At 37.7% G+C, this 25,000-nt stretch overlaps 1 protein-coding gene across 3 annotated transcripts in view; it reads right to left on the bottom strand.

The window, feature by feature from the left end:
- The window catches only part of LOC122813455 (E3 ubiquitin-protein ligase HECTD3-like), a 770,789-nt gene that overhangs the window by 346,398 nt on the left and 399,391 nt on the right, over positions 1-25,000 (bottom strand). The window lies entirely within an intron of this gene.

Below are 25,000 nucleotides of genomic sequence, written 5' to 3'. Positions count from 1 at the left end.
GAAAATGGAAAAGTCAACTTCTTAGTATGCATGTGCCAAGATTGCTTCTCAGTTCAAGCAAATATAACTTACAAAAAAATAAATAAATAACATTTCCCCCACACCCCCTGCTAATTATATATACTAGCTTCAAGATACACAGTCCTAAGGATTGGCGAGCTCCCATACCTGTCAGTTATCTATATAGTCGATCAAATGCAGTCAGTTAAACAGATGTTGGCCAAACTTCCTGTTGACCAAACCAATGGAACCCATATATTATTTATTTTTTTTATTTTCCATTTGTTTAATGGTGATGTCCGACTGGGCAACAGGCCCATTTTCAGCGGAGGCCTGGGGAGAAGAGTTCCTTTATAAAAAACATTACATGCAAATTCATGCAATAAAATTCCAGAAACACATAACAATTTTACAATACAATACCAGAAACACGTTACAGGATAATACAAGAAATTTAGGCAATAAGTAAGCTAAAGAACTACTTGACAAAAACAAAGAGATGTCTAACAAAACATACAATATAGAGTGCTAATATATATAAATGTATATATATACAGCAGTTTGCTAATTTTACTGAAGTGGATTTTATAAGAATATAGCTCCACTAATGCTAATGCAGAAGGTAAATGAAAAGCAAATGTGGAAGAATCTGTGTGGATGCAAATTTTAACAATATTCATAATTTTTGCAACCAGAGTCAAGTGCTTTCCATTTTTCAATGAGGTAAGAATATACTACAGAGTGTAATTGTTAAGGGGTGAATCTTAACTGTTATTGAAAAAAAAAACAACTTTTGCTTTGAAACAATATTTTCATACAATTTAGATGTTTTAAACTTCAGCAGTGTACCAAAATTTCTTTTAAGTTTAATTATAGCAAATACTACCCTTTACTTTATTCAGGGCAATAGTTCAACCATGGAAATGTATGTAACAATAAATGTAAACATTCAGTTTCTATGCTGCAGTTCATGTTGCTGTTGTACCTGTAGACTTATAGGTTCATAGGTTCATAGGTTGATACTAGGCTATCTGCCCTAGGGCATTTATAAGCCTAGCCAGAGTGTGGCTTTCGCCACCCTTTTAGATTAGTTGACTGTGCCTCTGTATAGTAGATCACAGAAGATAGCCCTTTTAAGGTTAGTTTACTGTGCCTCTGTCTAGTAGGGACACAGAAGAGATCCCAGGGGTAAACCTATGATCTCCCATCCACTCATCAAGATTTCTCTTGAAGAGGGTCATTGAGGGGCTCTGCCTAACATGGATTGGGATTTTGTTCCAGAGTGAGGGGAGCCTCTGGGATATGAATCTGTCCCTCCAGCATGTCCTATTTATTTCTGTGCTGAGGTTTAAGTCCCTGGAGCGTGTAGCTCTAAGGGATTTGGATTTCCTGAGGTGGAGCATGTCCATTAATTCTGGGTTGGACATGGCTTTATACATCAGGCACAGATCGCCTCTGAGTAGGCGGTAAGCAACTGAGTAGAGCTGGAGTTTCTGTAGCCTAACTGCGTAGGGCATCTGTTTGAGTCCCTTGATCCTCTTGGTGAGGTACTTTTGGGGTCTTTCCAGTTGCTGCAGGTGTCGGGTAAGGTACATCCTAAATGGGGCATTGTATTCAATTATGGGCCTGATGTGTGATGAGTAGAGGGGCATAATGACCTCTCTTGATCTAGATGTGAACCCTTTCGTGATAAGGTGGGCTATATAGAAGGTCTTTCTAACCACTTTGGCAACGTGATTGTCAAAGGATGCTATCTACCTGGGTCCCCAAATCCCTAATTACTTCTTCCGTACTTAATGAATTACCACCTATGTGGTAATTTGTGGGCACTTCATTTTTCCCAAAGGGGATGACTATGCACTTTTTGGCATTTAGCTTTAGGCCATGGCTCTGGCACCAGTTATCCATCTCTGTGAGACCTTCTTGGAGGATGCTTGTGTCAGTCGGCGAGTCGATTATGGCACCCAGTTTGCAGTCATCTGCGAACTTGGTCAGCCATAGTCCTCCCGTGTTAACCTGTACCTCAGAGAAATATATACCGAACAAGAGAGGTCCCAGGACTGAGCCTTGTGGGATGCCACTTGTAACTGGTTTAGAGTCTGACATGGCACCTGCAATTCTGACCAAGTGGGTTCTATCCCTGAGCCAGTTTGCAACCCATCTTGTGACATAGGGGTTGACATTTAAGCTGGTGAGCTTATTTATGATGCCCAAGTGAGGTACTGTGTTGAAGACTTTTGCGAGGTTCAGGTAGGCTGTGTGGACTACCTTCCCTTCATCTATGGCCTTGGTGACTGTTTCAAAGAAGTTGACCAGGTTCAAGAGGCAAGATCTGCCCTTAACAAAGCCGAATTGGGTAGGAGCCAGTGTTTGGAGGTTCCCAATGTCTTTGTTTATGAGTTCCATGATGATACGCTCCATAGCTTTGCAGACCAGGCTAGTCAGGCTTATAGGGCAATAGTTTCCAGGGTCCGTTGTGGAACCACCTTTGTGGAGTGGGACCACTGTTGCTGTATGCCATTCCTTGGGTACATATCCTGTAGTAAGGCTGAGATTGAACAGTGACTTTATGTGAGGGTTCAGTTCTTCTTGGAGTTCGTGTAAGATGCAGCCCGGGCCACCGTCCGGTCCCATTGATGCTGTGTTTTTTGCTTTGGCGAGGGCAGCTCTCACTTGTGCATCTGTGATGTCAGGGAGGTTACACTCTGTTGGGATAGACATTTGCTCTTTTGGCGGGAAGGGGGGGAGAAGTTTGCACTGAACCTGTCTGCCAGGATTTTTTATTTATTTATTTTATTTATTTTATTTTACATTTGTTAACTGGGCTAGTCTAACTAGATATATTTCCATTTTCAGCAGAGGCCCGGGGAGAAAAGCTCCAGTGGCAACAAATAAATATTGAAATTGAAAAATTAAAAATTAAAAATCAATATGAATACATAGTAAATAAAGGATTTCAATAGAAGATTATTAAAAATACAGGAAGTAATAGGAATACTAAAAAATATAGGAGTATTAATAAAGTAAAGTAGGTATTTACAATAGGAAAGGTGACAATATGTACAGGATAATTCAATATGCAGTGAGATACATGTAGAGGATGTTGGCAATGTCTGTGGGTTCAGTGAATTTTTTGTCATTTTGCACTAACTCAGAGCATATCTGGGAGTTGTCACCCAGGTTCCTGACATAACTAAAGAAGGCCTTGTGATTATCTTTAGCGTTGTGTCCATTTTTTCTTCCGAAACTGGCCTTAGATGATTTTATGAGGGATCGTAGTTTCTTGCTAGTACTGATCAGAGATGCCTTCCCCTTTTGGGATTTTGCTCTATCATGTAGTAGCTTCCACCTTCTGTTGTATAGCTCATTTATGGCTGGGGTCCACCAGATGGGTCTTCTGCCTTTGGAGGAGTGAGTCTTGGTTTTATTTGGGATAGCACGATCCATGCATTCCTGTAGGTGCCCATAGAATGTGTTTGTAAAGGATTCTGCGGTTTAGGCCGTATTTACCACTGGCCTGGGGGCTTTGAAGGACTCCACCTCGGTTTTGAGAAGTGTGAAGTTTGCTTTTGAGAAGTTCTTCACCGTGGTTTCCTTGGCTGGGGGTGGGGACGGAATATGGATGTCCAGTGAGATTAATTTATGGTCAGATCTTATGCGCAAAATGAAGCAAAACCATGCAAATGCGGGTTTTAAAGCAGGGAAACTGAAAGAGAAAGGAATTGACCTAGAACGGTCAATAAGCTACTAGTTTCAAGGCTGAGACCACTCCTCCAGGGACAGATAGGCTGCTCAAAGCTCCCCACTCTCACTGGTAAATAGAGAAGCTTCCTCCTATCCAAGTAAGAATATGGGCAACACAGGAAACTATACCACAGTCCGGAATTCAGCAAAACCTGAAATCTGGACTATCTATCTAATCTAGTTCAGCAAAGGCGGGAAAAGAGAATATATATATATATTTTTTTTGTTTTTTTTCAGGAAACAGCAGAAAAACACACAGAAAACACTGTAAATGTTATAATTAGGGCAGCACACTTTAGTGTGTAGCCTACAAAAGTTATACAATACAAAAACAACTTAAATTGATATAAAACAAGTGCAAAAACTGTAAAAAGCAAGAGGCAAATGCAATTTAAACTTTTTAAAACACAGATCAGTTAGAAATTCGCTTTTTAGGTGGGAAAAAGCAGTCGGAGCAAACAAACAGAGAAAAAATACTTAAATCTGGAAAAGTCTCTCTTGGGTCTCTCTGTTGCCTGTATCACTCTGCAGGACACCACGAGGAGCTGTGCGGAGTTGTATACTGGTGCAAAACCACACAAATGTGGGTTTTAAAGCAGGGAAACTGAAAGAGATAGGAATTGACCCAAAATGCCAATAAGCTACTAGTTTCAATGCTGAGACCACTCCTCCAGGGACAGATAGGCTGCTCAAAGCTCCCCATTCTCACTGGTGAACAGAGAAGCTTCCTCCTATCCAAGTAAGGATATGGGCAACACAGGAAACTATACCACAGTCCGGAATTCAGCAAAACCTGAAATCTGGACTAATCTAGTTCAGCAAAGGCGGGAAAGGAGAATATATATGTTTTTTTCAGGAAACAGCAGAACAACACATAGAAAACACTGTAAATGCTATAAACAGGCTAGCGCACTTTAGTGTGTAGCCTACAACAGTTATACAATACAAAAACAACTTAAATTGATATAAAACAAGTGCAAAAACTGTAAAAAGCAGGAGGCAAATGCAATTTAAACTTTTTAAAGCACAAATCAGTTAGAAATTCGCTTTTTAGGCAGGAAAAGGCAGTCGGAGCAAAAAAACAGAGAAAAAATACTTAAATCTGGAAAAGTCTCTCTTGGGTCTCTGTTGCCTGTATCACTCTGCAGGACACCACGAGGAGCTATGTGGAGTTGTATACTGGTGCAAAACCGCGCAAATGCAGGTTTTAAAGCAGGGAAACTGAAAGAGATAGGAACTGACCCAAAGCGGCCAATAAGCTACTAGTTTCAGAGCTGAGACCACTTCTCCAGGGACAGATAGGCTGCTCAAAGCTCCCCACTCTCACTGGTGAACATAGAAGCTTCCTCCTATCCAAGTAAGGATATGGGCAACACAGGAAACTATACCACAGTCCAGAATTCAGCAAAACCTGAAATCTGGACTAATCTAGTTCAGCAAAGGCAGGAAAAGATAATTTTTTTTTTGTTTGTTTTTTTTCAGGAAACAGCAGAAAAACACACAGAAAACACTGTAAATGCTATAAACTGGCTAGTGCCCTTTAGTGTGTAGCCTACAACAGTTATACAATACAAAAACGACTTAAATTGATATAAAACAAGTGCAAAAACTGTAAAAAGCAGAAAGCAAATGCAATTTAAACTTTTTAAAGCACAGATCAGTTAGAAATTAGCTTTTTAGGTGGGAAAAGGCAGTCGGAGCAAAAAAACAGAGAAAAAATACTTAAATCTGGAAAAGTATCTCTTGGGTCTCTCTGTTGTCTGTTGTCTGTATCACTCTGAAATCTGTACTTATTTCCTTGTTTCACTTAAAAGAAAGTTACTGTTTGTTGTTTTTGCATTTAAGTTACCTGTAACACATTGCATTTAAGTTACCTGGCACTTGCTCACTAAAGCAATTATATAAGTCAGCACTAAAAAATTAAAAGCACTACACCCTCGCAAACTCCCCTTGAGTACCTTGTTCCCCATTGGCCCTTTTTTTCAATTATAAAGGAATTCCCAATACTATTCTAGCATGTCCAAAGGTCAGTTGTCAATCTCCTCTCCAGTCCAGCTGGTGAATCTGGGAATCTTGAGACAATGTTACAACTGCCTCATGTACACAGACAACCCTCTCCTCCTCCCAACAAATTCCAACACATGTGAGAGATGCATCCATATAGCCAAACTGGAGGCTAAGCTCTCTCAACTCAGTACTGGCGTAACCAGTCAGGAGGAGAAGGAAACTACACTCACTACAATTCCAGTCTCACATAGACCTACCACGACAGCAAACCAAACACATAAACACACAAAAACATACTCAGAGGCTCTAAATAAAAATCTGCCTAAGCAGCAGAGACCTCCAAAGCAGACACCCAAGCAACCGCTACCCCAACACAAAACACGTGCAACACATAGCTCACAAAGCCAGTGTGCCGAACAGTCACAGCCCTTAAGGCTAAACAACGCACCTGATACACTTGGAATAGGTGACGCTATCATCAGTCACACTGACGTCCCGCTCACCAGGCTGAACAAGGAGAAGGTCACGGTGAGCTGTCTGTCGGGCGCTAGGATCCGCCACATAACACAAGCACTCAGGTCACTCCAAGGCAAGTACAAATATGACTCAGTCATTGTCCATGCTGGTGTGAATGACCTGAGATGTACCTCCCTGGACTACATGAAAAGAGACATAGAGGAGCTCTCTGAGCATGTGGCCCAGGCCGGTATGACCCTGACCTTGAGTAGCATCTTACCCTCACCAAGAATGATGCCACAATATGAAGGCAAGATGATCAATTTCAACAATTGGCTTAAGTATTGATGTCATTCAAAGGGGATCCAATGCCTGTCAGCCTGGGATGACATGCTCGACAAGCCACGATGCTTCGCTAGGGACGGCTTGCACCTGTCACCCCTGGGCTTTCGGATATTGGCAAAGGCTCTTGCTCCCCCATAGTGCCTTTTTTAGGCAAGGCTCAAAAGACAAACCCTCCTCCATATGTATCATAAGGGATAAGACACTAAGAGTAATGCTACTCAATGCCAGAAGTCTAAACCTCAAGATGCATGCACTCGAAACTCTCCTTAGCATGGAGAACATCGATATCTGTGCAGTAACAGAAACCTGGTTCAAGGCTCCCAAGAGCACCCCAGCACTACCAGGTTATACCTCATACCATACTTTTTGGCCCCAAAACTTGGACTGAACCACAAAAGGAGGGGAGTATCAATATTCGTCAAAGATACCCACACCTCCAGGTTGGTGGCACAGCACGAAGCATCAGAGACTATCCATGTGCAACTAACAGTGGGTAAAACTGCCTTCCAGTTTATAGCCTGCTACAGACCACCCTCCCAAACCCAGGAACCCCACTTGGCCTTCCTGAGAACACTGGAAAATATGAAGGTCTCTCCAAACACCATTATAATGGGCGACTTCAACTAGCCAAACATAGACTGGGAGCATTACTCTAGCTCCAACACCCTAGCCCAAAGGTTCCTAGAATTTATAAACTCAAATGCTATGGAACGACTTGTTACCACTCCCATAAGAGGGGAAAACATACTGGACATGATCATCACCAACATGGGGACTCTATGCTGCAGAACAGAAGTGTATCCCTCACTGGTAAGATCAGACCATAAACTAATCTCACTGGATATTCACATCCCGACCCCACCTCCTGCCCAGAAAACCACAGTGAAAAACTTCTCTAAAGCAAATTTCACACTTCTCAAAACCAAGGTGGAATCCTTCAAAGGCCCCGGGCCTGTGGAAAATACAGCCCAGACCGCAGAATCCTTTATAAATGCATTCTATGAACACCTTCAGGAATGCATGGATCATGCAATCCCAAATAAAACCAAGACCCAATCCTCCAAAGGCAGATGTTCTGTCTGGTGGACCCCAGCCATAAACAAACTATACAACAGAAGGAGGAAGCTACTAAATGATAGAGCAAAATCCCAAAAAGGGAAGGCATCTCTGATCAGTATTAGCAAAAAACTACGGGCACTCTTAAAATCGTCTAAGGCCAGCTTCGAGAGAAAAATTGCACAGGACATTAAGGATAATCACAAGGCTTTCTTTAGTTATGTTAGGAACCTGGGTGGGAATTCCCAGATATGGTCAGAATTAGTCCAAAATGACAAAAAATACACCGAACCCACAGACATTGCCAACATCCTAGCTGACAGGTTCAGCGCAAACCCCCCCCCCACCAAAAGGGCAAATATCTATCCCAGCAGAGTGCTGCCCCCCTGACATCTCAGATGCCGCCCTCTCCAAAGCAAAAAACACAGCATCAATGGGACCAGACGGTGTCCCGTGCTGCATCCTACATGAACTCCAAGAAGAGCTAAACCCAAACATAAAACTACTGTTTAATCTCAGCCTTACTACAGGATATGTACCCAAAGAGTGGCGTACAGCAACAGTCGTCCCTCTCCACAAAGGTGGTGCCTCAACGGATCCTGGAAACTATCGCCCCATAAGCCTGACTAGCTTGGTCTGCAAAGCTATGGAAAGGATCATCATGGACCTCATAAATAAAGATATTGGGGACCTATGGACCCTGGATCCTACCCAGTTCGGCTTTGTTAAGGGCAGATCCTGCCTCTTAAACCTGGTTGATTTCTTTGAAACAGTCACCAAGGCCATTGATGAGGGGAATGTGGTCCACACAGCCTACCTGGACCTCGCAAAAGCCTTCGATACAATACCCCACTCGGGCATTATAGATAAGCTCACCAGCATAAATATAAACCCCTATGTCACTAGATGGGTTGCAAACTGGCTCAAGGACAGAACCCACATGGTTAGAATTGCTGGAGCCATGTCAGACTCCAAACCAGTTACAAGTGGCATCCCACAAGGCTCAGTCCTGGGACCTCTCTTGTTCGGTATATATTTCTCGAAGGTACAGACCAACACGGAAGGACTGTGGCTGACCAAGTTCGCAGATGACTGCAAACTGGGCGTCATAATCGACTCTCCAGCCGACACAGGCATCCTCCAAAAGGGCCTCATAAAAACAGACAACTGGTGCCAGAGCCATGGCCTCAAGCTAAACACCAAAAAGTGTATAGTCATCCCCTTTGGCAAAAACAAAGTGCCCACAAATTACCACATAGGTGGTAATCCATTAAGTACAGAAGAAGTAATTAGGGATCTGGGGACCCAAGTTGATAGCAGTCTCTCATTTGACAACCACGTGGCCAAAGTGGTTAGAAAAACATTTTATATAGCCCACCTAATCATGAAGGAATTCACATCTAGATCAGGGGAGGTCATCGTGCATCTTTACTCATCCCTCATCAGGCCCATAATTGAGTACAATGCCCCTTTTGGGATGTACCTTACCAGACACCTGCAGCAACTGGAAAGACCCCAAAACTACCTCACCAAGAGGATCAAAGGGCTCAAACAGATGCCATATGCTGCCCCGTTAAAGAAACTCCAGCTCTACTCAGTGGCATACCACCTTTTCAGGGGCGATCTGTGCCTGACGTATAAAGCCATGTCCAACCCGGAATTAATGGACATGCTGCACCTCAGAAAATCCAAATCCCATCGAGCTATGCCCTCAAGAGACTTGAACCTCAGCACTGAAATAAATAGGACATGTTGGAGGGACAGATTCGTAATCCAGAGGCTCCCTTCACTCTGGAATAAAATCCCAGTCCAGGTTAGGCAGAGTCCCTCATTGACTCTCTTCAAGAGGAATCTTGATGAGTGGATGGGAGATCGTAGGTTTAACCCGGGTATCACTTCTGTGTCACTGTTAGACAGAGGCACGGTATACTAACCTTGAAAAAGGGCATAGCAAAATTAATTTAAAATGGGTGGCGAAAGCCAAACACATTCTGGCTAGGCTTATAAATGCCCTAGGGCAGAAAGCCTAGTATGAACCTATGAACCTATGAACCTATGAGCTGTGCGGAGTTGTATACTGGTGCAAAACCACGCAAATGTGGGTTTTAAAGCAGGGAAACTGAAAAAGATAGGAATTGACCCAAAACAGCCAATAAGCTACTAGTTTCAGAGCTGAGACCACTCCTCCAGGGACAGATAGGCTGCTCAAAGCTCCCCACTCTCACTGGTGAACAGAGAAGCTTCCTCCTATCCAAGCAAGGATATGGGCAACCCATGAAACTATACCACAGTCCGGAATTCAGCAAAACCTGAAATCTGGACTAATCTAGTTCAGCAAAGGTGGGAAAAGAGAATTTTTTTTTTTTTGTTTTTTTTCAGGAAACAGCAGAAAAACACACAGAAAACACTGTAAATGCTATAACCAGGCTAGCGCACTTTAGTGTGTAGCCTACAACAGTTATACAATAGAAAAATGACTTAAATTGATATAAAACAAGTGCAAAAACTGTAAAAAGCAGAAGGCAAATGCAATTTAAACTTTTTAAAGCACAGATAAATTAGAAATTCGCTTTTTAGGTGAGAAAAGGCAGTCGGAGCAAAAAAACAGAAAAAAATACTTAAATCTGGAAAAGTCTCTCTGTTGCCTGTATCACTCTGCAGGACACCACGAGGAGCTGTGCAGAGTTGTATACAATAAAAAACTTTTTAAAACACAGATTCGTTAAAAAAAAACTGGTGTTTTAGGTGGAATTAGTTAAGACAGCAAGAAAAGCGGAAAAGTGATACTCACTCCAAAGTCACTCTGTTGTCTCTCTGCTGCTGTAGACTCTGCAGAACACTTGTAAGGCACTTGCTGAGCAGAATACAAGCGTAAAAACTGTGCAAATGAGGTTTTTATAGCAGGGAAGTGAAAGAGATAGAAATTAGCCCAAAATGGCCAATAAACTTTATATCTTTAAAATAAAAATTAGATAAAAAAGGATACATGTCAAACAACTGACAGCACTGTTATCACTTGCTGAATGATCATCGACAAACTGTTGAAACAACATTCACTGAACCTTCAGCCTTGGAGGTAAGTTTTTTTTTTTTTTTTGCAGAGGATCCACCCCCAAGAAAGTTAAGTATACCTACTCTGAGGTTGCACAACAGTGGAGAAAAAAGAAAACTTCACTATTAGAAAAAGTTATTTCACTGGTTTATCTTCCATCACTCAGCACTCAACAATAGTGTTGTCAGTTGAATAACAGGCACCTAAAAATTATATTTGGTTATTTAGTCAGTGCCCATTTCTTTAAACCCAATTCATTGTGGACAAGGCTATCAAATGCAGCTTTCAGAGTTTAGACATTTTAGCATTAACAGAATGTTTCGACCTCAGAGATAATTATTATAATTATTGTAGTAGAAGGGCCTCCTGAACAAGTGGGTTTTGGATGCAAAGTCATTCACAGAGAACACTGAGGTCCAGAAGCTCAAGTCAGTAGTCTCAAATGCACCTTGATGAAACAGTGGGTGACAAACTACACTAAATAAAATAAAATCTACTGCATACACTGAGAAAGTCAGGTGGCAAGGGCCAGATGGGGATTCATACCAGCACAGATCTTTGCGCAAAAAGCTAACACAAGTGTGATACTGAGAATCCTGATATAATACAGGGGACCTAGTTGAGACAAGCCACTCCTCAAAGATACAGTGGTACACAGGAGACACTGGTTTTGAGGCAGCTAAAACAATTAACCACAACATGATGCCCAAGATGGTGTGGAGCACATTACTGCTTACTAGAACCCAGCAGAATGTAATGTGTTACCCAAGCTGGAAGTTATGAAGAGACCTTGTGAGGATGGCTGAAGACTAAGAATGCAGTAATCATATCCATGCACTTTACATGCAGCTTGGCAAGAATATAGAAGTGCACTGGAACTTTAATTAAAGGTCCTTCGGCATCTACACTGATGAGATGGTGAATTCTAGAACATAAAGCAGCACAAGAATGAAGTTAACACATTGTTGTGTCTGGATGGACACACCTGGGTGGGACACTAAAGCAAGAACAGTCTCATGCTTATAAAGACAAAACAGAAATGTACAAGTTATTGATCAGGCTACACTCCACAAAACATAGTGGGGCTCACATCTGTAGGTGCAATGGGAAGAAAATGATGAGGAGTGGGGTAGCACCTCTAAATGATTGAAAAACAGTTTTTTTGGCCAACTGTGGTCACAAATGGGAGAGCCTTCATGTACAGAACAGTTAATATGAAACCTTGGACTAAACACATATGCAGAGCATGAAGCACAAACTCGGGATTCTGCAAAAAGCTATTTCATGGCAGAGAGACTGAGTGCCCGTGTAGCTGTCTGGTGGTCCGGTTTTAGCTCGTGGCCCAGATGCTGAAAGGTCAGCTTAAAAGGAAAGAAACAGTGGCTGATGACCTACATACCTTTCCTGAATGTGAGGTTCTTCCAGACATGCAAAATATAATACCGAGAGTTGCCTGGGATCAATGTTTGTCATGGGCAGTATAATGAATGGCTATGACCCTGCATGCCCTCCCTGGGGAATGAGCAGTGATTCAGTTAAGAGACACAATACCAGTTCTACTTTCTGACAAATGGTCTCCAAACCAGTTGTCATAATGTTACCATAAGGAAAAGATATAGCTGACCAGAGACCTCTTGAGATCAGTTTGCTGAAGTGGACAGCATGTATAGCCTGGAAAATAATAATCAACTGTGTCTTCTTATAGGTGCTGAGAAATCTGTGCATGCACATATGCAAGGTTCCGAGGATATTAAAAAAAAAAAAAGAAAGAAAATCAACTTAATACACTTGCTGGGCTGTTTTCAAGACAGCCCAACATTAGATTTATGCTCTAGTTGGGGGAGATCTTGAGGAAGACAGAAAGGATGCTTAAGAGTGAAGAGCCCTTTCTATTGGCTCAGGATGCCTCAGGTGACTGAGATGGCCCGAGACTGAAAAGAAGTATGTAGGGAACTGCAGAGAAATGAGCACAGGAATACATTTTTAAGCACTTCTTTTTTTTTTTTACAGACAAAGAAAGTAAATTCTTATAGAGTATGTGAGTGTGCGTGTATATGTGTGAGATCGGGAGACTGAGTGCGATGTGTGAATGAAAGCAGGTATGAATGAGGAAGTGTGTGTGTGTGTGTGTGTGTGTGTGTGTGTGTGTGTGTGTGTGTGTGTGTGTGTGTGTGTGTGTGTGAGTGTGTGTGTGTTACAGAGAGGGTCCCTGATCTATTTGTATGGTGTTATGGTAAATCAGAGAGTATTGCAGTCACTAAATAATAAAAGACATTTGAGTTTCAGACTTAACAGCCTTTAAAAAAAAAACATGCTAATGCAAAACCTATTATTCTAGCAACAATTTTCTACCCCCTGATTTTTAACACCTTTATTGAATTATCACTTAAGACACAGGCAAATATACATTAATTCAAAAGTAAACAAACCATATTAACATGTTCCGAGTTACATACATTATAGATCACATAAGTTACTTTGTATAACTATCATCAATCCAAAATTACTTAAATTGCTCAACTCTTTCCTTCCCTTAAACATCGCTCCTCCTTTAGAGCATTATTCTGCATGTATTGTTCCCACAATTTCCATTTATTTCTATGTAATTTGCTCTTACCGTTTTCTAAAGGTCCCACTTTCATTTTTTTTTTATTTCTGTTACAATATTCAATACTTCAAAAACATTCAGGTTAGATTTTGATTTCCATTTTCTAGTAATTCCTTTTCTTAGTAGCCACCACAATTAAACTTAACAAGGCTTTACTATGTCTTGGCAATTCAGATCCTATGCCCCACTCAAAAGAATCATTTCTTTAGTTACACCCATTTCCTCACCCAATATTTCTGAGAGAGTATTGTGTAAGGGATTTTTAAGCTCTGTCACCTCATTACACTCCCAAAAATACGTTCAGAGTTAACTCTTTCTTCCACATTATACCCTCAACAGTTGCCAACAATTGCCATCTACCTGAGAAAAAATTCTTTGGAGTCTGCTTGGGGTATAAAAGTACCTATACAACAATTCTAAATCTTCTAGACTTTGTTAGATACTTGGGAGCCATACATAAGACCTTCCATTGTTCCCTAGTAAACTGCATATCTAATCTCTCTTCACAATCTTTTCTAACCTGTTCTGAGTGATTGCTATAGTTATTGTGCAATATTTTGTATGCTCTACTAATTATTCCTTTTTTAACAGCACCATCTGTTCTAGAGTCAACTAAACACTCTGCCGGAACAGGTCTTTCACTTAGGATTCCCCTATCACTTTCTCTTTGCCAATACTCTGATATCAATCCCTGATAGGGATGGCAGACTGTAGCCTGCACTGCAAATAGCTTCTTGGCCTCTACCCATAATATTACGTTTCCCAATCCAGTTATTTGATCCCAATACCTCAGTTCCTTTGCCAATTTTAGTCCCCTCTTGCCTAGTCTCTGTACCCCTAATTGCTGTCATCCCTATTGGCAACATCTCCTTTCTCCATTCTTGTGTTGGCTTAGTTCTTAGAATAGTTTCTGCTACTTTAGAAATAATAGTCTGTATGGTTGTTGCTATTCTCCTTAAGGATCTGCATCCAAAATCCCACTCTCTTCTTATTTCTTGAATCCATGTTTCATCATCATCCCTTTCCACTTTGAATTACAGTTTTCTGCTTGTGTTATGTACATAAGTCTTAAGTACAGCTCTAAAATATTCTTTCAAGTCAGGTAATTGTAAAACTCCTTATTCTAGTGGAAGATTATCCTACTTGATCCTTCCTCTCTTCCCCTCCCAGATAAATTCCTTCAACTTCAGAGGGGGCAGAGCATAGATGGCCAAATGAGAGCAGAGAAATTTGAGAGCACCATAAACTAGTATAATAATATAGTAAAATTGTATTATTTTCAAGTTTAAAACACCAGAAATCTATAGATAAACTACTAAACTACATAAATATCAATGTTGGTGGAGATATACAAACATTTTCCTGTCAAGTAACTTGGAGATATATTGAGTCACTGAATATGAACAACTCAAGGAATTCTCACCCAGATACTGCTTTGAAAAAAAGAACTGCAATTGATGACATCTACCTTACAGGAACTATAAGATGGATAGCTTTAAAAATTACTTAGAAAACCTCAAATTAAATTCTCAAAAACAGACTGATACTCTTAAGGAACTATTACAGCAACACCATACAAAAATAACAAATATAGGGACTTCTCTAAATGACAGTGAAGGGAGACTCAAAGAGGAAGAATTCCAAAAAGAATTTCTGCTTAAACAGTATACATGGCTGCTTAACAAAATAGATGACTTAGAAAACAGGGAAAGGAGAAACAACATATGGATCTTTGGTCTGCCTGAATACACTGAAGGAGAAGACATTATTTCATTCTTAACTACCTGGATTCCTGAATTTTCAGACTTGAAAGAGGGACTTTTGGAATTGAAAGGGCGCATAGAGCACTGAGGAAACCTGCTTCTAACTCAACAAACATTCCACCTAGATCCATAATAATAAAATTTCTTTCATTTCTGGACAAGGAACTAATATTAAAATCTGCTTCGAGAAAATCACCCTTAAAATACAATCAAAGCCTTATAAGGTTTGACAATGATTATTCTTCCAGAATACTAGAACAAAGGAAAAAATTCTGGCCAATAATAAAACTGTTGAAACAAAACAACATTAAAGCACAGCTGGCCTTTCCAGCCAAGATAAACATACTTTTTGCCAATGAGATGAGAACCTTTAATGACTTAGAAGAAGCTACTATATTCATAAAAAACAACAGCATAGTGTCTATCCCAGAAAAAAAATGGAATGGATGGCCCCTACTCTTAAAAGAATAAAAGAAACAAATCCTTGGACTGATGCTAGAAAGAAGAAACAGAAAACTGATTCCAGGATAGCTATCCCAAAAAATAACTCTTACAACTACATATCTCAAAGTATCAACTGATATGGTATATCACTTGTCATCTGTTTTTATTTAAAAAAAGAGGGTTTCTTAAACAGCTGAGAATCATTAATGATTTATTCAGAATTTTCAAAGAGTCCAATAATTCTTCACAAAGGTAGGTCAAGATGGGTTACTATTTACATTATATGTAAGACAAACAAAGTAACCTATAATGCAAACATAGAAGTTTCTATTCCCCTACTTGAACTCAATGAATACTTATCTTATTCATTTTTCTTTGTTTTTACTTATAATAATTTAAATAATTAATTAACTAATTCAACAAGGTACCATTCATCAGAGTTCAGACTTAAATGTAACAAATTAACATCATATATAACAGCAGTAACAGTAGAGTGTTTTGAAAAAAATGCTGTCATGAAGACTAATGCCTTCTTCAGTTAAAGTATGATTTAGAAATGTCATGTATATCCTGGTTAAATAATAGTAGCAATCTCTTAGTACAAATGTCATCATTATTCTGTCTAAATATAGTTAATATCAATTATGGCAGGTATCACAGCTACGAGTGCTGTTTGATGAATCCTGATATGGTGTGGGTGGATGCAGCTGTGTCTGGCAGCTAGTACAAATGTTATTGTTATTCTGTCTAAACATAGTTAATATCAATTATGGCAGGTACCATAGCTTCGAGTGCTGTTTGATCAATCCTGATATGGTGTGCGTGGAAGCAGCCCTGTCTGGCAGGTAGTACAAATGTCATTATTAATCTGTGCAAACATAGTTAATATGAATTATGGCAGGCATCATGACTTTGAGTGCTGTTTGATTAAGCCTGACATGGTGTGTGTGGATGCAGCTGTTGTATGTTGCCATTGTCATCTCTGGGAAGCTGTGGGTTGCGGCTTGTGATCGAGCTTTACTGATGCTTGTGTATTAGGAAGAGACATTTGGTGTTTTAGCCTGGATCCAGGGGAAGGGGATGGATAAAACTGTGTTTTGGGATATTTTGGCAGAGAATAGTTTGTGTATACATCTGCTGAGTGACAGGTGGGAAGGCTGGAAGAATGTGCTATCTCTTGTTGTGGCGGCTTGTTGGGAGGTTTTTTTTTTTTATCTGTTTGCTCTCCATTCTTTTCCTGGCTGCTGCCTTGCTGAAGGGAGGGAATTTAGGTTTGAAGTTGCAGTGAAGTGAAGCTTTGCTTCAGGTGCATTGCAAGCCTCTGGTATGCAGTACACAGACACACTAACAGAAACAGATGCTCCCAGGTTGCTATGGTAATGGAGACAGAGTGATGATAATGCTTAATGGCTCTGAGGAGCCTCCAAGATGATTCTCAGCAAAGAAGTTTAAAAAAAAAAAAAAAAAAATATATATATATATATATATATATATATATATATATATATATATATATATATATAAAGGGCTGTTTTAAACCACATGTACACATATTGATGGTCTCCCAACACTTAGTTTAGCTCATTAAGTTGATTCTTGATAAAGAAATAAATAAATAATAAGCGCGTTTTCTATTTAAAATGTATTTTGGTCCAAACACATTAAGGACTTACATAAGAGTAGAAGTCTCAGTTATTGTGAAAGACTAAGAGCATTTGGTCTTGTGTAACACCCTTTGCAGTGGTCTGGGAGGTGAGCTTGCTCGGACCTGTTGGGCATATGGGAATAGCTGATTCTAGGGGTGTTTGGGGTTGCCAGGAAGTGCTAGAGAGTCATCAGATTTCCTTCTTGGAAATGTCTGTGGGAATGGAAGGTGTGTTGAATGGTTCACTGGCAGAGTGGCCACTGCATGGAACAGGCTGGTAAAATGGAACAGTAAAAATACTGCTTTGGATATTTTAAGAACAGTCTGGAAACACACCACATGAACTAGTGAATGGTATTCTGGCAAAACTGGATGGGCATTGTTGCCCGTGCTTGAAGTACTGATATGTGTGTATGTAAGGATGGAAATATACTTATAACAAATAAGAAACTACAAGGGTCTCATAATTTAAAGTCTATCGACTGTATAAACATGCATGGAAGGAGCTAATAATAAGAATAAGCATTACAGCTTGTGGTCTCTCAAATAACTAAGCAACAGCCAAAAAAAAAAAAAAAACACGCACAAAATAATTATGTAATGTATGATTTTAGTAAATCTAGACATAAATATATGATTGTCATATAAGATGAAGCAGTCTGCTGAATTTAGATATTAAAGACAGGATTTAATAACATGGGCTTGTGTATAATAACACTACTGTCTTAACTTGTCATAAATGACATACACTACATGGAACATCAAGGGGAAGCATGATGATTTTCTCATATAAGTAAATGTGCATAACAAGTCATATAATTGCTTTAACTTGAATTGTGGTTTTGTAACCCATCTTGACCATACATAATACTTAAGCTGTTACCGAGGTAACTAATGTTTTATACATGACATCAAACTGACAAAGTTGTTCAAGGGAAACAATAGAAGCCTGAACTAGGAATGTCACAGAATGTAACAATCACATTCTGAACAAATAAAATTGACAATAATCTCTCAGTTTAACCTTTGCTGATTATACATAACAGAATGTTGCCATTTAAATCTAAAAACTTTCAGTATATGCCATAAAATGGCAATTTATGAATATGGAAAGGGAACTTGTAATCATTAATCACAGTAAGTGAATTTGTTGTTTTTAACCTATAATTTCACTCATTTTATTATATGAAATGACAGATATGAAAATCCTTATGTGTAGGAAATGGGGGGAAGAGGGATGCACTAATTAAAATACACTAACTTTCATCAATGTTCACATAAAACAAGCTTGACGCTTTAAGTAGGTTAGCAAACAAAGTGATTACTTAAATGCTGGCAAACAATGAAATATAACTTCTGATATATCCAGTAAAATACTTTGTATTATAAACATTAGTATAAACATTATTACCACCTATTTATATTACATAATATGTTTTGAAGGATTTCATCAGTAAGGGTGAATAAGTTAAATAACTGTGTGCTATAATCTTTTACTGAGGTTTTCTATATGATACATCCTACTTTACTATGATTGAATTGCTTGTCATCTATCTTTCATGTAAATATTAATTGCATATATAATAAGTAGACATTTATATTGCATCAGAATTATGTCTAATCTACAGTAGTACTATATCTGTTCAAAATAATATAAACATTGCTTATTCCTATTACAAATATTCTCCATATGATAATTCAATTTATGGAGCTCAGATGTTCTGGATTGTCAAGGTATTAGTGATAATCTGATGGACTTAGGTTTATCCATCAGATTAGGAATGATTTTTATTCAATGGCTAGTGCGGATCTTAGTTTTGTTAACATTTATTAATTTAAATTTGTTATTTCACAAAAACATTTTTAGTATGCCTGACCAAAACATTACTTTATTGGTAAACACTCGAAGTATAAAACTGATAATTTCCTTTAAAAGCTCAAACATATACTTTATAGTTATCAGAGGAAAATGTTTAATAGTCACTATAAAACAAAAAATACATAGTCTAAATAACCTAAAATGGATTTACCTTTATTATCTTTAAATACCAATGGCTTAAACAATCCTAGCAAGATATCAAATATACTGAAATATTTAAAACTGAACAAAGCACAAATTGTCTTCCTTCAAGAAACTCATTTCAAAACAAATGACAATTACAAATGGAATCCTAAGGAATATGTGATATTGGCGCAATCCACTTATAAGACAAAGACAAAAGGGGTAACAATTTTATGGAAAACAAATGTGATTAACCCAGAAATCATTTATAAGTATGAAGATAAAGAAGGCCTTATGGCATTAGTAATAGTTAAATATAATAACAGAATATGGACCCTAGCCAATCTATACTTGTTCCCAGGCATTGGAACAGGAACTGTTAAAACACACTTGGATTTCATTTCCAATAATTATAAAAGCAAATTAATATTAGGAGGAGATTTTAACTGTATATTTGATATTTCTGAAACTACAGATAAAAGACCACTGTGTACATCTGCTGTATCAAAAGCTTTAAACAAGTGGGTAGAATCATTTCATCTTGTAGATACTTTCAAATTTGAAGAAGATAAATCTTTGTTATTTCCCCATCAAGATCACATATTTGGTACCCAAACTAGAATAGATAAAATATTTGCTGCCCATGACTTGCACTCTAAAATCATTAATTTCTCAGTGACTCTCTGCCCCCTTTCTGACCACAATTCGTTAATACTAAAACTTAAAAATAGGTACAAACCATTAATCTTTAACTCCAGAATTCCAGCATATGTAACTAAAATTAAAGAGTTCAAACCCTGGTTATTATCTGCATTACAGTTCTTCTTAGATATTAATTACATCACAGAGATATATAAAATAATGATATGGGACTCATCAAAATCTTACATATATGGTAAAACCCTAACTTTTTATAAAAAAAATCAGAGAATGGGATTTTGAATTATTAGATTTACAATCCAAACTTTTGTCAGTAAAAGTTGAAAAAAATCAAAATCATTTGGAGATGAAAAAGAAAGTAGAAGTATTAAACAATAAATACAATGAAATTCTAACACATAAAACTAGTTTAGCTTTAGAAAAAATAAAAATTAATACCTTGACCACTTCTACCAAATATTTACATAATTTATCCACCAGAATCAAAATATAATCAAAAGCTAATAACATTAAAAGTATCTTCCATGAAAAGAAAGGGAAAAATGTCTCGGATATAGATGACATTCTTTATGCCTATAGAAATCACTATATGGAACATTTCCAAAAAGAAAATATACAAATCGATCAATTAAATCTAGATGAAAAATGTTGTAATATAAAAAATAACCAGAAAAATTAAAACTGGATCTACAAGCACCCATCTCCTACAAAGAAATTACAGATACAATAAAAGAGGGTAAAAATAATAAAGCTCCAGGAATAGATGGCATAATTATGGAAATATATTAACTTTTTCCTTCAAAGATATTATCCCTCTTCCATAAAACTCTATTAGAAAGTCAGTCACAAGCTTTAATACCACCCTCTTGGAGATATTCCTTAATCACACCAACCATAAAGGAAAATAAAACCCCAAACCTATGTACCTCCTATAGACCTATATAATTATTAAATAATGACTATAAGATATTTATGACAATATTAACTAACAGAATGAAAATACCACTATCCAAAACAAATAATGTTATATATCATAGACACATGACAATATTAAAAGGATAATTTCTTTTATAGATTATGTTAATAAAGAAAATAAAGAAACACTCATTATTGGCTTAGATATAGAGAAAGCCTTTAATTCTCCCAATTGGGACTATTTATTTTTTGTTAATCTCCTAAAGAATATATATATATATATATATATATATATATATATATATATATATATATATATATATATATATATATATATATATATATATATATATAATTTAGCATATGTCAAGTTAGGTCCTTTTACCTCTAAATCTATACATATAACAAAAGGCACTAAACAAGGATGTCCCATGTCACCGATTCTATTTGCTCTGGCTATTGAAATATTGGCAGATTCATTCATAACAATATAAAAATCAAAGGAATAGATATTTATGAACAATACAGTTTTAAAGTAATGCTATTTGCTGATGACATATTACTAATATTATCTAATACAAAAGAGACATTAGAAGAATTAGATATATTAATTGACAAATTTCACATGACTTCAGGACTCCATTTCAATAAATCAAAATCAAATGTTTTATTTTTAAATAAAAAAAAAGAACTGCAGACTAAGGGGGATCACATCATAGGTAAACAAGAATCTACCTTACAATATCTATAAATTGAGTTATGCAAGAATAATAATGAATTAGTCTAAAAAAAACTACAATAATATCATCAATACAATTAAAATTTCTGTGGAAAAATGGAACAAAATAATGTTAACATTTGAAGATAGACTACAGTTAATAAAAATGGTTTCATTGCCCAAGATCCTATATATAGCCTTGACAATACAACTGTTACCAGAAAGGAATATACTTAAAGAAATAAATTCATGCCTAATAAAATTTTTATGGTTTTCCAAAAGAAACAGAATCGCTTTAATACATCATATCAGACCATGGAAACATGGAGGATTAAACTTTCCTGATATAGAAACATATATAAAAGCATCAATATCTAAAACAATCTCAGATTGGAAAAGTCCAAATTACTCTGCAAATTGGAAAGAATTACTAACTGTAATATCAATAAAATGAATTTGATTTACAAAAAAATTTCAAATAGATAAAAACAATTTGCCATGGCACATATTATGTATTAGTATGCAATATAACATAACTAAGCCCACTAAAACACGTACGATTAATTATTACATTGACTCATTTAGGAAAATTATTAATGCAAATATAGATTTAAAAATCTGGTTTGATCTTTTAACACCATTTATAGTCACAAAGAACTTTCCACATAAAATATATAGAGAAATTATTAATTCCTGGGAACAGAAAGGATTTGTTTGTTGGCTCCAATGTATAAAAGAACTAAAAGTTTTAGATATGCAAGTAATAAAACCAGTATACAAAATTCCACAACAGGACTGGCTAACTTTACAGAGTATTCTGTCATATTCACAAGATTTAAGTAGAATAATTAACAATTCTTCATTTAAAGAAATACCTAAATTTACGAAATACATATATGAAATCATATATAATGACTTTGACATGGGAAACATTATTTGAAAATTTTACAAAATATTGATAAAGTATAAAACAGCATCCAAAACCTCATATTGGAAATATATAACAAAAGGACACTCAATACAATTAACTGAAGATATTAAAACAAATATCTTATTATCAATAAAATATACATCCTTTACACAATACTGGAAAGTTTTTACTTGGAAATGCTTGCGCAGAGCATTCTTAACCCCACATACAATAAGTAAAATTAGTTCTTCCATAAAAGGAATATGTTGGAGATGGGAGCAAGTACACAATGCAGACTGGAACCACATTTTCTTTGATTGTGTTAAAATTAAGCTGTTTTGGAATGGTATTAATAACTTTTTACAAACTTTATTTAATGAATCATTTTATTTAACTAAAGCTCTTGTATTATTAAATGTGTACACTTAAATATGGTATTGCTGAAACAATTCATGTGTGGATACATAATTTACGGCAATAACCTTTGTTTTATCTTCATTAATTTTATATCCAAAAAGACTTGAAACTGTCTCAAAATGTTCTATAACATTGATATGTCCTTTTCTGGTTTTATCAGATATAAAATAATATTTTCTGCAAATAAAGCCAACTTTTCTTGATTATCATATTATATCCTTGAATTTCTGAGTCCTTTATTTAATTTGCCACTGGCTGTAAATATAAAGCAAATAACAAACGGGAATGAGGATGCCCCTGCCTGGCTCCTGTGTTCAAACACAACTTATCACAGAGGAACCCTCCCACTTTAAATCTTGCCTCCTGATCCTTCATATATCCTCCTAATTAACATTATTATTGTCTCAGGGAATGCAAATGCTTCCATTGCCATACTCATCAACACGACCCACAGACAATAGCAGTATTTGGTCCTGTGTAGCTGTCTGCCTGATTCTTGAACTACAATGTTGAGAGGTATTACGGATGAGTAGTGTGATGCTCCTCATTACTGCTTTACCCCAGATCACATCTGGTACTGTAAAGATTGGTTGGGATTTCATGCTCTTGAGCTTCTAGGTAGTTATTACAGAATTGTAAGTGATTTAAAATTCTTTTCTTGCTAATTTCTTGCTGAAATATTCCTCATTCTTCCTAATTTTACCCTTTTTAGTGGGTTGGTATTAAACTATATTTGTTATCAAATTTCCAGTACTTAATGTAGCTCCAATTACCATTGTTTGTATCCCCCCCCCAAAAAAAAACTCTCTCTCTCTTTTGTCTATTTTTTTCTTTTACTGTTGCTAGTGTTTTCTGATATGGCAGACAAACCTATCATTTTCAAGAAATGCACTTCATGTAGGCATAAGATACCCAATTCTGATGCCTACAGGGAGTGTGTTATTGTTTAGGCCTGGCTCACCTCCAGATTTCAATCTGCAAGAGTTTTAACAGCAAGTCGGTTACTGATAGGTGGAACAAGCTTATCCTTAAAGGGATGTTGCCTGCATTTTCCCCTGCTATTCCTTCTATGTCAGAGGCTCAAACCCCCTTGAAGTCAAAAATCTTTAGAGACCAGGGAGTCGAAGAGCAGTCCCCTGTACATTCTCCTTCAGTGGCTCTGTGTTTGGAGCCCTATCTAAAGTGAAAAAAGGCCTTGGATCAAAGTCTCTTGGGTCCTTCAGCCCATAAACCTAAAAATGCTTTGGATCCAATGTCATTAGATCCTACCACACATTACCAGATTCCCCTCAGATCTGGTTTCCCTGTTTCTCTCTAGAGCTGATCTCTCCCACCTTAAGATCTCCCTTTTTGTGGAGACCCCTAGGAAGACTTTTTGACCTCCCTCAGTATCTTCTTTCACCAGGTCATCCCAGGGTTTATCTGAGCAGGATGGCATAGAATGATGAGAAAGTTCCTTAGGACTCACCATTCCAGGGTTCTTAAGGCTCCATCCCCCATCAGATTTGTGAGTCTTCAGTCTTTGGCCCACCCTATAATGACTCCTTCTCCTATCTTACCTGAGGTTTTGGAGCAACTGGATCTGAAGATCCAGAGTGCTGAAGCATTGGATCCCAGGATATTGGTTTGCTCACCTCCAACCATTTCTCTGATCTGCTCAGAGGGTTTCAAAGCAGAACAGATCTCAGAGCCGAAGGTTCAGCATCTGGTCCAGGGGTATGACTTTGACTCAGAGGGTTTTGGAGCAATTGCTTCACCTCAGGACCTTGGCTTTTTACAGCTAAGGTCTTATTCCCTCCTCAGGACCAGAATACGGAGGGAGAGGAGTACTGGCTGAGCTGACAGCTTCGGCTCTGGGAGGTTTATTTCCACTTCTCATAGCCTTTCTGCTATTGAGGTACGGGAAAGTGTTTCCTCCCATCAGGAAGATTCTTTGGCTATCACCTGTTTGGAACCTATCCCCATTCCTCCTCAGGATACGAGTTCTAAGTCTCATTATCTACTTCCACATGGACAACCAGCCCCCAGGGCTTCCAGATGGTCCCTGTGCAGGGACTTCATATTTCATCTGACACTTCTCCAGAGTATCCCTTGAAGAGGTTTCTAGGAAGAAACTATGTAAAAGGAGACATCTGTATTCCCTTAGGGATCATTGACAGAGGACACTGATTTTGATAAAGGAGAAGGGTCCCTCAGATCTCCACCAGATGTATCATTTGGAAACATTTTAGAAATCCTGCTCTAACAAGCTGGGTCTT

Source organism: Protopterus annectens, chromosome 10.part0 (assembly GCF_019279795.1).
Source record: "Protopterus annectens isolate FY-2018-M chromosome 10.part0, PAN1.0, whole genome shotgun sequence".
Classification (NCBI taxonomy): Eukaryota; Metazoa; Chordata; order Ceratodontiformes; family Protopteridae; genus Protopterus; species Protopterus annectens.
Note: the sequence above shows the minus strand (reverse complement) of the source record. Positions and strands in the feature narration are given on the sequence as shown.